This window comes from Aythya ferina (assembly GCF_964211825.1).
Source record: "Aythya ferina genome assembly, chromosome: 2".
In the NCBI taxonomy this organism is placed as follows: domain Eukaryota; kingdom Metazoa; phylum Chordata; class Aves; order Anseriformes; family Anatidae; genus Aythya; species Aythya ferina.
In genome coordinates, this window is record NC_140297.1 from 70571000 (window position 1) to 70588841 (window position 17842).

The window sequence follows — 17842 nt, forward strand, 5'->3', positions numbered from 1 at the left end:
AGTGCATTAGACAGCAACAATCCTCTTTGTTAGTAGGTTTCAAATCAATATAACCTTGCAACACCTGAAATAGAAAACCCACCATGTCAATGTACTGTTATTCAGATCTTACTGCTATGGATTCAAAATTTCTAGTTTTATTTTCACTTTCATTACTCATTGACTACTTGTGTCTATAGTATTTACCGATGATATGTCAGCAGACACCTTCAGTCCCCAAGTCTTGTTATTTTTTAGAGATCTGAATGCACAGTATTTGGGGAGTAATGGCTCTGAGTGTCTTTATCATGATGGCAGTGGAAAGACTGCCCTCTTAAAAGCCTTATGATCTCAACTCTTGAAGGATTTTCTGCAGATGGAGTTGATTTAGAGGGGGCAATGCCACAACAAAATGGGTAACTCATGGAAGTGTAGTATGCGTTTGGTTGTTCAAGAGATACTAGAAACACAGAGTTCTGAGGGAAATTTCTCACAGTTCAAAACTTCTTGGTTTAGAAGAGGAAGAGAAAATAACTGTATTCTTAAACCAGGCAAGGCTTTGTTCCACTAAGCTAACATTTCTGAAGGTATATGGAAATCTCATTAACTGTGGAGGTCTGCCTAGTCTGCAGGCATTTTGAATTTTTGTTAGCAGGGAAGCATTTAAAATGTTTTCCAAGGCAATTTCTTTGTGCAAACATGAAGAATGGCAGGTTTTATGAAAATGAAAGTGAATTATGAATCTATATTTCACATATACAAAAAGTACTTAAACAGTCTCTCTAGGTAGCAGAGCTGAACATATCAGAGTCAGGAAATACCAGAATTAGGGTTGCTTGTGGACCATTAATTTGGTTTCTTTAAGTATACACATTCTGTTAGTCTTTAATTTCATTATAATAGGTTGGTGGTGTTTCTTTCCATACCAGTCCCGTTTTAATCAGAATATATTAACTGACTGTCATGTATTTTGTTATCGATAATGATTTTGTTGACTGTCATTTAACATATGGTCCTTAGCCTTATTTGCCACACATTATTTAAACCCTTCTATGAATTTGCTCATTACATTTGCTAAAGCATTAATCTCTTGAATAGCTAAGTGCTTCATAAATCATTTATTTTCATAATACCCGTGTAAATGGAGGATAAATGAGAAAGATATTACAAGTGGGAAAAAAGGCAAAGAGAGATGAAGGTTAAAAACTTTCCTTTTGAATGCTTAGCTGGCAATTCCTATGACATGACTTTTTGTTTGCATATTTACCATTGCATGTCAGTTTACATAGTCAGGAAGGATTCTATTAGTGCTCCTACGGTAAATGAAAAACAATTTTTTCATCAATTCTAAGTGACTCTTTAAACACGTTTGTTTCTACTAGTTATGATGCTAACAGAGAAGCATATAAAATCTCAAACAACTTGATAAACTTCTGTGATGAAATGGCTGACCTAGTAGATGAGGGGAGAGCAGTGGACATTATCTACCTGATTTTCAGTAATCCCTTTGACATGGTCTCACATTAGAGCCTCATTAAACAAGTGGCTGATGAATGGCCTGAATGAGCAAACAGGGAGGTGGATTGAAAACTGGATGGTCAGGTCCACAGTGCGGTGGTCAGTGGAACAAAGTCTAGTTGGAGGACAGTAGCTCTGTATCCCGGGGATGAGTACTGGGTCCTGTCTTGTTCAGTATCTTCATTAATGGTCTAGACAATGGGGCAGAGCGTAGCCTCAGCAAGTTAGCTGAAGACATAAAACTGGGAGAAGTGGTGGATATATTAGAGGTTTGTGCTGCCATTGAGCTGGACCTCAACAGGCTGGAGAAATGGGCTGACAGGAACCTCCTGAAGTTTAAAAAGGAGAAGTGCCAAATCCTGTAGCTGGGGAGAAACAACCCCAGGTACCAGCCCATGCTTGGGGCCACCCCCCAGTTAGAAAGCAGCTTGGCAGAAAAGGACCTGGATATCCTTATGGACACAAAGTTGAACATAAGCCAAGAGAGTGCCCATGTCAGAAAGGATGCTAATACTAGCCCTAGCTGCATTAGGCAAAGTGTTTCCAGCAGGTTGGAAGAGGTGATCCTTCCCTTCTACTCAGCACTGGTGAGGCCACAGCTGAAGTACTGTGTCGACTCCTGGGCTCTGCAGTACAAGAGAGAGAAGGAGCTAATGGAGAGAGATCAAGCCATGAAGATGATTAAAAGATTGCAGCATCTGTCCTGTGAGAAAAGGCTGAGACAGCTGGGACTATTCAGACCAGAGAAAAGAAGGCTTGGAACAGGAGGGAGGACCTTACCAATTCCTATAAATACCTGAATGGAGAATGAAAACAGGAAGGAGACAGCATCTTTCCAGTGGTGCCCAATGACAGAACAAAAGGCCATGGGCACAAACTGAACATCAGGTGAGGGTGATAAGTTGGGGACTGCCCTGCTGGAGAGGGACCTGGGGGTCTAGTGGACAGTTGGATGACTGAGCCAGCACTGTGCCCTTGTGGCCAAGAAGGCCAATGGCATCCAAGGGTGTATTAGCAGGGCTGTGGTTAGTAGGTCAAGAGAGGTTCTCCTCCCCCTCTGCTCTGCCCTGGTGAGACTGCATCTGGAATATTGTGTCCCATTCTGGACCCTGCAGTTCAAGAAGGACAGAGAACTGGTTGAGAGAGTCCAGCGCAGAGCCACAAGGATGATTAAGACAGTGGAGCATCTCCCTTACGAGGGAAGGCTGAGGTCTCTTTAGCTTGGAGAAGAAGAGACTGAGGGGTGACCTCATTAATGTTTATAAATATGTGAAGGGTGAGTGTCAGGCAGACAGAGACAGGCTCTTCTCAGTGACATGGACTGATAGAACAAGGGGCAATGGGTGCAAACAGGAACATAGGAGGTTCCACTTAAATATGGGACAAAACTTTTTCACAGTGAGGGTGACAGAACACTGGAACAGGCTGCCCAGGGGGGTTGTGGAGTCTCCTTCTCTGGAGACATTCAAAACCCACCTGGACACGTTCCTGTGTGACATGATCTAGGTGTTCCTGCTCCGGCAAGGGGGTTGGATTAGAGGATCTTTCAAGGTCCCTTCCAATCTCTAATATTCTGTGATTCTGTGACTGAGCACTGGCACAGGTTTCTCAGAGAGGTTGTGGAGTCTCCTTCTTGGAGATATTCAAAAGCTACTTGCATATGATTCTGGGCCTCCAGATGTAGGTGATCGTTCTTGAGCAAGGGAGCTGGACCAGGTGACCTACAGAGGTCCCTTCGAACTCAGACCGTTCACTGATCTGTGAACCATATGACATCTTTCCTCTTTTTGCAGCCTGCTGCTTGATTTCCTAATACATATTGCCTAACATCTGTCACAAAAGAGACGTATCTAGACAGGTAATAGTGCTTTCATTACACAGCCTTAACTTATCTCCAGAAAAAGTTTCTATCTTTTGCCTTCTATGAGGTAAGACTTTCCATGAAAATGATTGATGGGAAGATTAAAGGGTGTGTCCTAATGACACTTCCAAAGAGCCAAAGAGAAGGTGGAACAGCAAATATTACTGGTTTTTGAGTTTGTAAATTGTCTTTTTTTTTTTTTTTTTTTTTTTTTTCTTTTGTATTATGTGCATCATAACTTTCTAGGTTTTGAAATAGTAAATTGTATGCTTTAACCCTCACCCCCACTGCAAACCCCTCTTACAGTATCACATTAACACTTCCAGGTATTAACAAATTTCCAACCTTTAACCTAACACACAAAATTCTCACACAGTAGAAATGTCGTGACAGCAAAGTTGTTGTTCTCTTTGGGAATCAGCCCCACAAGGAATTGCTGCATACCTCTTTGCCAGAAAAATTTCAGACCTCTAGAATCCCCTTGTAGTGAAGGTGAGAGTGTACTATTGTGGCCACAGATTCCTTTACCCATTCAAAAAGGACCAGTTTAATTCACCAGTCCATATCATGCCCTTGTCCTTATTTACCTTTGCCTTCTCCTCAGTTTGTTTCCTTACTTGTTAATCCTGACTCTGACTTATTGTAACATACCTTTTCTTTTTCCCACTGCACTCAAGTTAAGGTCTGTCTCATTGCCTGTCTTCTTTCATCCCTCCTTGTTTCTTTGCCCAGTCACCTCGGTTTTCTGCTCCTATTTCTTCATTCAAGCTGTCTGCTACTACCCTACCAATGACTCTCATTTTGAGTCACCAAATCTAGGTTTATTCAATCTTAGTGGTTCCCCCCCACACCTCCTTTGTAATGCATTAATTTATATCTTTTCCTGGATTGCTGTGTGGAAATTTTCCTCTAATGTAGCTATAAAAGAGAAACACATTGTCATAGGGTTTGCCAGATAGATCCTGTAACTTGGGACAGATAGCTGTATTGTACTTAGTATTGTAGCTTTTAAAGCATTATTTTTTTGTTACTATATTCTACATGTGTGGGTATTTATTTATTAAAACAGAGTGAGACTGCTTTAATTTAGTGCTCTGAACTTACTTGAAAGTCATATCTGTTATTAATTTATATTAATTATCGACTGTCCTTATGTGTAAATGAGGCCTTAGGAGATTAATCTTTGAACATAGAATGAGCTGGTACATTTGAGTCATCTTACCACTTTCCATCTTTCACTAGCCTAACTCACGACTGTTTTACATTCTGAAGAGGATATCACACAAAAAAATAAAAAGCATAATGTTTAACTGCAAAGAGAAAGTCCAGAGTTTAGAGACATCATTAATATTGGTGGTTGGAGAGGGAGGAGCACATCATCTGATCAATATGTATCATCCTTCTGCAGCATTTTCACACAAAGATACAGGTAGTACTATATCCCTTCTCTATTTTAACCTTTTCTCTATGGAAGTCATCCAAAAGAGCAATGCCTATAAAATAATTCCATCCACTCCTACTCTCCATTATGATCTTCTCACCATTGCTGTTTTCTTTGTCCTGTCAAGCAATTTAGCTGTTGAATAGGACCCAGGATAATTAAGAATAGGAGGTGACACAGAATAATGCAGGAAAGATAAAGTCTAAGGAGCAAAGACCAAGAAACTATTTTATGCAAGAGACAAGTTACAATACTCAATATGCTTTTTATCTCCACTGTTGTATGGTTCCTTCCTACAAGGAGAATTAAGACCTTAAATAAAGAGGACACAAAGAATCAATTTCCTTCCCACCTCCCTACACCCAAGAGGCCAAGTTTTAAAAATGCTATCCAGGCCGAATACATGTATCTGAATCTCTCCTCCATGTAGTGCGCTCAGTATTCTAGGCACTGAAATTTTCTGTTTATTCAAGCACAGAAATTATACAAACCACTGTTAAAATACTATTTAAAAATAAATTATTAGTAAATCTTAAATGAAATGCTTCGACAGACAAAATTGTTTCATTGTAGATGAAAGGTTTTTATCTGAGAGTGAATAGCTATGACTCACAGTCTGACTAATCAGAATTCAACTGAGAAACAAAAGGCAATTTCAGTGAAACTGGTTTGCATCTGCTAAGGAACAGGCTATTTCAGCTCCAGATTTGTTTATATCATCAGGTTGTTGGAGGACACAAAGCTCTGAAGTATTTAACTTACATGTTTCAGCATATCCCCTGTTCCTCCTCTGAATATCCCTTCTTACTCATTTCACACATGACGAAAGGAATTGTCACATCCATCTCCAAGGGGAAACTGTCCAGCAAACAACACACAAGGAAGGGCAAGAATGTCTCACAATAGATCCGGGTCGCACAACCAACCGCCATGAATCACCAGGACGCTCATCCCTCATTCCACAAACAACAGAGTTCGGTGTGAGGTGTTGAGGGGTACCACCACATTTTGGGGATCCACAGCTCCCAGCCCCACATGGCATGGGCTCAGCCACCCTCTGCTTGCTGTGGTGGGTGGGTTCAGCACCATGGAGAGTGCCATCTCCCCATGTGGCTGTGGGGCAGCGTGTCCCCCAAATGGGGCCACATGAGGAAGAAAGCGGTGTATTTGTTGCTGATACGAGCAATATTGATCACAGATGACAAGAATGACAAGACAACTCATTAGTGTACAACATGGTCTGTTCATTTTAAATCCTAAAGTTCACCCACAAGCAGAAAAGAAGCAAGATACACACACAAAACAAACAACAATGAGAGAGGAGATGATCATCAACTGCCAAAGTAGTAGTGAGATCCTGGAAAGTAAAGATGAAGCATTTATCCTTAGAGACAACAGGATATCTTTGCCAAGACAATTTCAGTTCATTTTAAAAGACATAAGGAAAGGAATTCAGAAAGTGGAAAAGGAGAGATCAGGGCAGTAGTGTGAAACAGGTAGCAGGAATAAAGGGAATAGTTGGAGTTAGGACTTTTTGAAATATGGCTGGATTTAAAATATTCTGGAGTGCGAAAGGTCTTTTGCTTGTCATTTCAGCATTTGTATGGGACACAAGCAGATTCTATGATCCTCTGACACAGGGTTTTACGTTTCCTTTCTACAGAAAAGAATACTAAAGAAAATGCAAAAAATTATATGTACTAGTTTAATCACAGAGTATGTTGTGGTGAAGGGTAGGTGAAAAGACGAGAACTGTGCAGAGAATCTAAGAGTCAGGCAGGTTTGCATTTTGGGAGCAGGTATTTCTCACCGTTTTAAGAATTACTGTAGACATGGCTGGAGCACAAAAATCAGCATGAAGTAGTTGCCATACAGGAAGCTAATGGAAAGTTGCCTTGAAAAATCATTTCACCAGAAAACAGCCAGTCAAGGAAGAAAGAAAATACACAAAGATGCCGCTGTGAAAGGTAGAGTGTTAAAAGAAGAGTTGTTACTGCATGTGGAATTACTGGTACATATCTGGACAGTGCTTTTAGAGGCCAGTATTTGGAAAATTTTATCAAACTTAAGTACAAAGGTGAAGGAAATCCTCTCTTTTCCTTTGTTAACTTTAAAAAATAAAAATTAAAATTTAAAAAACAAACAAAAAAAACTTTTATAAGCTTGTTTATATCTCAGCCTCCAAATAATATTCTCAGAATTAAATCTGGAAGACAGTATGGCTTTTAAAATAATTTATCCTGATGACAGAATCTTACAAAAAGATTTCTTGAAGTGTACTTTAGGCTATATAATTTTGGACTGATCATACATTCCTATGGGTGCCTATTTTCATGTCATATGGCAAGCTGATCCTTTTTATTAACCTAATGTTTATGGCATTTACAGAAATGCATGACAGTAAATTAGTGTGTGCGACTGTGAAGGACAAAAGTATTGCATATTTTACATGTGAAGAGGTGAGCAAATATGTTTGTTCTTTTAACTTCAGGCTAGAAAAAGAAAAACAGGGAGAGAGAGGAAAAGATGTAAATACAGCCATTATAGTGTCCTGTAATCACCTGTAATTAAAGGAGGACTTACCAGCACATTCACCAATAAGGGAAAGACTATTGCCTTTCCATTCTAGTGGAAGTTAAATGAAGTCACGAATCTTGGCTCTCTAGACACTCTGGCAATGGCATAACAAAATACTGAATAGCTACTTAATCATCAGCATGTGAGTAGTCTCAATGAGACTTGCACCTGGGAATATTCAGGCTGTATTTTAATCGATCCATCTGAAGATAACGGGACATGGGACTGTTTAAGAACTTATGTATTGGGGACCACAGTTATGCCTCCTTCCCTTTCTTTAAAAGACAGTTGGAAACACATGCATCCTTTCCAAGATTACTTTTAACACATCAGTCAAGTCTGTATTTGCCACAGCATTGTTCTGAGACTGCAAAAAGGAAAGAATATGATCCATGGAAAAACAGAACTACACCATTACAATGTCATCTCCTCTAGGAAGTGATTCCAGTACCACTATCTTGGTATTTTGATTCTCTGTGTAACTTTCCATTCTTAGGGCAAGTAAGAAATAGACTAAAATTTAATCTGACCACACTTTTCACCAGAACAACTGCACTGGAACTCCTTCTGCACATCTGAGATCAGCTCCCTTAGCTTTCATTTCTGTGGTTCCCACATCAATGCAAAGTGCTGAGTTTAACAGCCTTGTTTGAATAACCTTCTACTGAACAGCCCGTTTAAAATTAAATGGAAATTAAATGGAAATATTTTCATGTCTCAAGGGAGAATGCTCAGACACTGATAATCTGCAAGGCAAAACTGTACCTTAAAAGTTATTGCAGGATGACACACACGTCTGACACACATTGCAACCTACTACGCACTGCTGACTTGGGTGGCCTACTTGGTTAAGCAGTTGCTCCTGATGTATTACAAAAGCATATAAAGATATACACACATATGATATCCATACATACACATGCATATCTTATCACAACATTTATTACAATGACAAAATATCTTATTTTTCTCAGTCTTACTAAGAGGTTGTATAAATCAAGTAACTCCTACATTGAGCCGTATCTGTTGTTTCCTTCAGGCTTTCAGGACTTCTGGCCTAAAAGAGTAGCATGTTACTCAACAGCTACATGGTCAGAAGTAGTTTCTTCCTGAAACAAATACTGGGACACAGGAAGGTGCTCCTTAAAATTGTAAAAAAATACTGACTTTCCAACACATCAAGGTAACGGAAAAAGTGAATAAGTTGCTATAATTCAAGACTTCTAAGCAGCAATGACTGCAGTAATTTGTTATGATAAATTTTGTTCCCCTTTTAAAGAAAAGTATGTCAGGGAATGATCGAATCATTGAAGTTGCCTGTTTTCATCAGTGTTGATCTATATTCATTCATGCTCAAAGGCAACAAAGCACTTAACCATGTACATAATTTTAAACATGTTTTCAAGCTCTGTGGCATTTTAATTCAAAATTAAACCTGGAAGGGTTGCACAGAATCGGTACTTCCAATAAGGATCAACTCCTTTCTCCATCTCATCTTTTAAGAAGAAAACAAGGTCACCCTTCTTGTATCTCAGGAGGATACTAAAGTAAGTGACCATTCGACCCACAGTTAAGAAAACCACCATGTAAGGAAGAAGTCACTTGTAACTTACTAAAAATAATAACTAAAAAAAAAAAAAAAGTGAAATCCAGAAGCCCTGTGAAACAGGACTGATTTTGCAGAATACAGGGATTAAGAGTAAAGAGGTAAAATATCCAGGTGACAAAAAAATATTTAGATCAATGAGAATTGGAGAGTATTGTGGAAATTTCAGGGGTCATCTTTAAAAACTAGGAGTCTGCAGACTGCAGCTGTTAGAATTCAGTGCTGATGCAGTGTGAGATAAGGCACATCAGGAGAAAAAGCATGCAGGAATTGCTATGTGCCCATAGAATCACAGGATGGCTTGGGTTGGAAGGATCCACAAAGACCATCCAACCAAATGTTCTGCTATGGACAAGGACATCTCCCACCAAACCAGGCTGCCCATCCAGCCTGGCCTTGAACGCCTCCAGGGGTGGGGCGTTCACAGCTTCTCTGGGCAACCTGTGCCAGTGCCTCACCACCCTCACAGTAAAGAATTTCTTCCTAATGTCTAATCTAAACCTGCCCTCCTTTAGTTTAAAGCCATTGCCCCTTGCCCTATCACTGCACTCTCTAACAAAGAGTCCCTCTCCAGCTTTCCTGTAGGCCCACTTTAGGTGCAGGAAGGCTGCTATAAGGTCTCCCCAGAGCCTTTTCTTCTCCAGGCTGAACCAGCCCAGCTCTGTCAGCCTGTCTTCATAGGAGAGGTGCTCCAGCCCCTTGATCATCCTCATGGCCCTCCTCTGGGCTCACTCTAATAGGTTCATGTCCTTCTTGAGCTGGGGGCCCCAGAGTTAAACACATCAGCTAGATAGACATCTAGAGAAAGAGCTGGTCATTCACATAAGTCTAGTTTCCATTTAAATTGTGTTAAAACTGAGGGGGAAAATATATTATCAAATATTTTTTCTTCGAGTTTTTTTTATAATCCAATGAAAGTTACTATGTCTAGTGCCTCTAGCGTCCACTCCTGGGCTCTGCAGTACAAGAGAGAGAAGGAGTGACTGGAAAGAGATCAAGCCATGAAGACGATTAAGGGATTGCAGCATCTGTCCTGTGAGGAAAGGCTGAAACAGCTGAGACTGTTCAGCCTGGAGAAGAGAAGGCTCAGGGCAGGAGGGGGTACCTTACCAATTCCTATAAATACCTGACTGGAGAATGAAAACAGAAGAGAGACAACATCTTTCCAGTGGTGCCCAGAACAAGAGGCCATGGGCACATTTTGAAATGTATGAACTTCCACCTGAATATTAGGAAACACTTTTTCACTGTGAGGGTGACCAAGCACTGGCACATGTTTCTCAGAGAGGTTGTAGAGACTGCCCTCCTTGGAAATATTCAAAAGCAACCTGGACATGATTCTGGGCAACCAGATGTAGGTGACCTGTCTTGAAAAGGGGAGTTGGACCAGGTGATCTACAGAGGTCCCTTCTAACCTCAACCATTCTGTGGCATTAAATGGACACTAGTAATTGCATTTAACTTAATTTCATTTAACTTACACTCATTTGTTAATAGTACAGTTAAAGAATTTTCATTAATATTTCTAGCCAAGTGACAAAATGATAGACGGTGAAAGTCACCATGTATATCAGACCAAGACACCTCAAAGCATATTTTAACTGAAGCTATTTTCTGTTATGCTTTGCATTAAGTTCTAAATAAATAAATAAATTTAATCTTTATCTTCCTATATAGATAAATATCACTCTATTCAGTATAGATGTTGGGTCAAAAGCAAAACTAACACTTAGATTTTGCACTTTTCTGTTGATTTCACAGACTCAAACAAAGAACCAATACATCTCTGTCATGTTCATATTCAGGAGTTCTTCCTCTTTGTTCACAAAAGGCACTGTTTACCTTCTCTGGTTGGGAATGTCTAGTCTTGCTGCCCGTTGATCTTTATTACTCACATTCCTGACAAGATTCAGAAATTAATAGTTCCTAAGTATTGGTGGTTCCCCTTCCTCCCCCCCCCCCCTCCCCCCCCCTCCTTTTCTTCTTAAACTTTAAGGCATATTTTCTACCTTACTATTTTTAATAGCTATCCTTAATACATTTTCAAGCTTGAAAAAAAAAAAAAAAAAAAAAGGAAAGGAATGTAGAGGGTTAATTTTCTTTAAGCTTATTCACTTCCAGAAACCCTCCAGTTTCAAACATATATAACATATAAACATATATAAACAGAAATATCTTTACAGTAGCTCACTAAACTATTTTATTTTTTTTTAAGTGATCTTCACATTTTACCACTGCTTTTAAGGACTGCCAAGTCAGGTAAGTGCTTAAACCTCACACTTAACCATGAGGCATTCACCTAAGCTCTACAAGTTTCAGATATCATTATTAAGACATTACAAGGACTTCACTTTCTGGGGGAAACATTCTTACACTTCAGTTGAGCATTTTAAGCTGTCCCTGAGGACTAGAGTTGTTTTTGTAAAAGAGCAATTTATTTTTGTTTGTGTCTGCAGAGTACTTAGTTATCTGAAAAAGTACTCTCAGCATTGCAGCATCAATTCTGAGAATGTGGCTCCTAACTGATTTCTAGCCCAGATTTAACATTGTTTTTCAGCTTTTTCTTTATTCTATAATGCAACATACTGTTGCATCTCCATACCAAAAATATTACAGTATGTTTGTGTTTGTTTTTTTAATCTCCTTTTTCTCATAACACTTCTTGTATCAAGCTCTTTTGTGCTTTAGATAATGTGTGTAATTCATCCAAGTTCTAATGAATCTAAATTCGTTTTGTTGTTGTAAGATGAAGCTTCCAATAAAACCAAGAGATATTAAATGCCACATTTGTAGAGAAGCGTACAGCTCTGTCCTATTTGCAAGTTAATAATAATACTAAAGAACAACCATGCCATATTTTAAACACATACGATCTTTTACCTAGCAAAAAAATACCAAAAAACAGATATTAATGAAGGTGGTATGTCTCTTTGAAGAGGAACGGTTCTTTCCTTCACTCTGAAGTTTATTATGCCGTTATCTTGGGTTAGTATATAACAGGGTCACAGGAACACATTCAGGTTGGAAAGGATCTCAGAAGTTCATCTATTCCAATTGCCAGCTCACTTGAACACTGCAAAGTAACAGTATGAACTACAAAATGCAAATTTTTTAAGAATCCAAGGGCCACTATTGTTTTGCTATGAACTAGAAAGGCTTGTCTTTCTAATCACACATCCTGATTCTCTTTGGCTGTACCTGCAGGTTTCTTCTGTGATGTGGATGACAGTGGGGACCTGGCTTCTAGTCCTTTTTGATGTGCCATTCTCCATTCTACATCAATGGACAAGAATGTCTGGATACTTTTCAAGTATATGATAAGAAATCGACTTTGGCTTGGCTAAAAGCAAAAAGTACTTCTGTTATTATGATTTCCAGTTAGCTTACTTAATTTACTGATATTTTCAGTAGGCTTCCCAGTGACAAACTTTGACCAATTCTAAGTAGTCATATAGCGAATCCAGTTACGGAAATGCCAGTAGATGAAGATGAATAACAGGTTATAGCAGGAATGAATGTGTCAATTCCATGTTGGCTTCATAACTTGCAAGACTGGGATCTGACTTTAACCCTCTAAAAGGTGTGCAGTTAGTCTAAGCTGACTACCTAACTTACCTCCGATAGGTAAAAATTAGGAGATAAGCACTGCTAATAGGCACTGTGTGATTCAGCATGTTTATTTAGATACTGTTTCTCTCCTTTTCCCCTGAATATAGAAGATGCTTAGCTTAATGTAACCACTTAATGTTAGATGACAGGGGTTAATACTTCCTTTGGTGTGCCATAAATTCAGCTGTACATGTCTGTGGACCTTGAAGTAGAATGGGATTTCTGCGAAGGTCTATACTGCAGGAGCAAAGGCCCAGAAACACTGGGAGAAACTAAAAGAAGAGCTTTACTATTGTGCAAGAGACTTTCATTATCATTCTTACCAATACTTCAAATGTGTATTAGGAGTCAATGAGACCTACAGGAAAACAGGACTAGAATCCTTCCCCACTGCAACCTGAACCTGGAATTATACCCTTCAGTGGCTACGCACCATGGGGATAAGCAAAAGATGACCACCACAAACATGCCTTACATTATATACTATCCTGGTTTGTATTTGTATTATATGGAAGAAACCTCTCATGCCTATCATGAGTCCACTTCTTCTGGTCATGACCCATAGAAAGCAAGCTATACCTATTCTGCTCCATCAGAGTCCTACAACAATGCCAGAGGCATCACAACCTCCACAGACAACACACTGTTCGTAAGGAAAAAAAGAAGTCACATAGGAACAAGATGTGTAGTATGGTTACACTTAATATTTCATCTCTATCATGCAGTATGTTGTGATGGTAGAATGCAGCATCTGCATTGCAGCAGAACAGCCAAATGCAATATTTCACAGACTGATAATACATATGGGTCACTAAGGCAAAAAAAAATTCTATTCAGGTGGTATTTCAGGCAAATACAGCTTTTGTCTTCCCTTTGTGGCCCTGACTTGTCACAGAAAGCCACCACTAGAACAAAATGGGGCCTTCCAGTGTGGGAAACACAACACAGGATTTTATAGACATGAAATTCTAGAATCTCACTCCCAACTGAGATCACTTCATACCTTAACACTCTCTGAACTAAATGCAAAAGATATTTCCTTGAGGCTTAGTATTTCCTCAATTAGTTCTTCAGATACAAGCACCAGAACTCCTCTCCATCCTATGCAGACAAATCCACAGACCTACCAAGCTCTTTCATCCACAGACTGACAATGAATTTTTACACAGTCTTATATTTGGGAAGTGCTCAAACACACTAGTGAAGGTGCCTATATAGACAAGCAGACGGTCTGGAGCTAAATTGCAACTGTTCAGCAATTTTAAAACCTGTCTTCCTATTGACATATCCCACAGGTTGCTGTGCAACAGCCTGAACTTCATGTGGACCATAACGTGACAGCAGAAGAAACCTGATGTGAAGTTCCTGGGGTGGCAAGTTGACTGACTGCAAATAATACATCCTTGTGGTTTCTTTCACCTGAGATTGTAATTAAACTTGTTTGCCTAATTTTCACTCTTGTTCTTTCCTTCTCCTCTTCTCTTCCATGCAGAAAGATGAGTGGGTGATTTTTTATTTATTTATGCATTTATGTTTTACTTTATAGGTTTGTAAATATGGAAGTGAGACATGTATGTTTTCTCCTGCTTGGAACACACAAGGAAAGTGTGCATCAAATACTGCTTAAATGTACCATGTTTAACCTAGCTATGCTCTACTGATTTGCTTTTTGTGTTGCGTGTTTCTTCCCTTCCCTAGAAGTATACTAACATGGAATATGTGGGAACTACAACAGATTGTGGAAGCATTTTCAGAAAGCCAGGTCATGCCAGACTTCCTGGTTAAGGAAGACAGACCTTTACAGAATAACGTAGAGTGAGACATTGCACATGAAGCATTTGGGTTTTGGAAAAAAAAAAAATAAAATATATATATATATATATTGCTTATTTGCATAAAAGGTTGAGTTTGCTTGAAAATATGAAAGGACAAAGGTGAAAAACTGGTCCCACTGGAACAGTAGCCAGTTCCCTTTTCTTTTCGTAGAGCCAGAACTTCATCCGAGATCTCCAGAAGGCACAGCCTCTCTCCTCTTAGCTGCAAATCAAAGGACTTATAATTCCTCTTGATTTACCTAAGATTACAGACAGGTGTGGTTACTCTGATCTGTCTCTGTATTTGAATTTGAGTGTAAATTTCAGCTCTAGGGCCACTGAAAATTTAACTGCTGGAGATGAGAGCCTTTTTCTATTCTCTGAAGATTTATTTTTTTTCCTAAATCTTTACAAGCATGTTAACATTTACTAATAGTGATACACTACACAGTGGGTTGGAGGAAGGATTCACAGATATCAAAAGCAGTAAAATATTATTAGCCTGAAGTCTATTCACATAACACCTTCAAACATCTCTGTCCTGAAGTCTCAACTCTGCTCTCCTCTCTCTGTGATGTTTTATCAGGTTACAGTGATCCATCAGAAGCACCGATGTACAACCTTTCAAAAGATTACTGATTTATATTCTTTGTAGTTAAGACTGACCTTGGAGCCATTCCTCCACATGGGCTTCACACAGCTTAGTCCAAAGCACATTTATGCCTGAGGGAGGACAGTAGAAGTGAAGAATGATCAGATCTTCTCAAAATCATATCTTACCCTCCAGAAGCGTTATGGTGTTCTTGAACCAAGATGAAAAGGGAAAGCATCTTGGTACTGCAGGGAAACTGAAGAATTTCTCATATGAGGAAAGGCTGAGAAAGTTGACTTTGCCCAGCACGAAGAAGAAAAGGCTAAGAGGAAAACTAATCAATGCATTTCAAATATCTGAAGGCAATGCTGAGTCCTTTTCAGTGGTGTAGAGCAACAAAGCAATGGACACACAATGAAACAAAGGCATTCCCATCTGAAAATCAGCAAACACTTTTACTGTGCAGGTGACTGACCTCTGGCACAGGCTGCCCAGAGGGGCTGTGGAGTCCCTCTCTTTGGAGAGCTTCAAAACCTACCTAGACGTGGTCCTGGGCAGCCTGCTCTGGGTAGCTCTGCTTGAGAAAGGGGTTGCACCAGGTGACCTCCAGAGGTCCCTTCCCATCCTGACCTTTATGTGATTCTGTGACTGAAGGGAGGACAACCACCTAATCACACATACAAATGACAAATACTTATCCATCAGATACTTAAAAAATAAAAATGTTGAGCTCTAACTTTATTCCCACTATAAAAGCCAGTATGTTGCATTTGAACTGAAGATAACAAAAAGCTGTAGTGTCTACTAATAATAGCATTTATTGGAATTTTATATTTTAAAACAATTGAAGGTTGCACTGTAAAGTACATTTCTGACACTGCTACCCACTCCCCTCTCCTCCCCCACACCCAAATAATTCTAACACCTGTATTAACAATTTTTAATTTTTATTTCTTTAAATCTGTACAGCTCCAGAATTCCTCGTGTGTTTATGTAGCAACTGCTTTTTGTTAATTGTATTATAATCCTGCAAAAACAGGAGAAATGCAGGATTCCCCTTCCAACCACAACCCATACATAGAGCAACAAAATTTGCTACATGAGAGTAAGCAGAATACACTGCCTAAAAAACGTTGCTTTGCTCAGATACATCAAATGCCTGAAAGCACTGGATAAAACCAGAAATCTTTTGGTGGAAACTTGCATTGGGGCCTTCACAAGAGATTTTGTTAGATGTAAATAATCCAAAAAAATAAGATATTGTTTTGGGGGCTGTTGTTTGAAGTAGGGCCCCCAAAGAACACTGAAAACAAGGACTTCCAAGATGTGATGGACCCAGTGTGATTGCTTGGTGACATCACTGCAGAACCTGCCTACCAAATCTAGCTAGCTCTAAATACAACTAACTTCAAATGGCCTTCTCTTCAAAAAAGAAAATAAACAAAAGTAATCACACAAAAACAGCTTAAGATGAAGCTGAGGTTTGGCAGAAGGTATAAAAATATATTGTGAATATGTAGGGAAAGGTATAAAAATGGAACTATAACTGACAATACATTTTACACTGACTGCCCGGATCTTTGAGACGTGAGTGTCTATATGCTAAATTTCCAGCTTAGTCATTCTCCAGAAAAGAACAGTTACCTGCATGAGTATGTTAAGGCGCAAAAGGGAGAAAATCCTTTACTGGTGACATAAGCCTGGGATCAAAGATGAAGTAGAGGAAGAGCTGTAGAGGAAAAGGGTTCTTCTTGAGGTTCTTCAATCCATTGCTTAGACATGTATCTCCAAATCAGTAACTCACCTCTAGGGTCTCAGATCCCTAGAGGTGAATGATGCAGCACATCCCCAAGTCTTATGCTCTGCAGCTCACTTAAGTTTTGAAGGCACCATACATTGATTTTGCTAAACTTAGTGTCACTGATGGGGCTTCAGATGAATCCAGGGAAAAATGGAGCAAGGAGACAGGTACTTGAGCCCAGTTTGAACTGGGCTCTCCCTGTTCCTCTATCATATTAATTCTGGTACTGTTTTGAGAGTCTGTCATGACACAGAATTTGTAACAAACACACAGGGCTGGCTGTGGACTCTGAAGGAGCACAAAATATATGTAGTGAGGAATAAACAATTGTGTTGAAATAACAGCCCTCCAGTCCTTACCCCAGGGTTTTTCTGGTGCTAATGGACCCAAATATCTACTTGGAAAATGAGAAAGATTGGTAAATCTACAGCAAGGTAAACCATGGGCTGTGTCTCTGCCAAGACTGAGTATGAATGTCCTGAACATGCAAGTCCTTTGTGTGTTTACAGTCAAATAGGTTCACAGAAATCTTGCATGACTAAAACTTAGGGACTGTAGCCTTACTTATGGAACTATTATTAGCTTTGGTGTGTGCTTGCTGTAATAGTCATTAACGAAACCAGTAGGATTGTTAGCAATGAGGCACCCAGCGCTGGTGCTCCAGAGAGGCCCAGACCAGCTCCATATGTGTTAGCCCCAACCACTGTAACAAAAAACACCTACACAGGGATCCACTCCATTTTTCTTGTTTACTCATGGCAATATTTTTACCCAGAATGAGTTGTCACAACTCCGTAAAGACAGAGCAGCCAAGGACCCAGATGAATAGCAAAAATCAGGCTCAGGGAAGGACCAAATGACTTTCAGCAGGCTTAACTGAAAAAGGGGGACTTGTGAAAGATGTCTACTCTTCAAGATTGCCGTTTCTGCACAATTTACCTAAGAGAGCATAAAGCAGTTGGGCAATATCCCTTCATCAGCTAAAGAACAGGATTCAAATACATAGCTAGGTGGTAGACAGACACAAAGTAGCCTTGAGGAGAT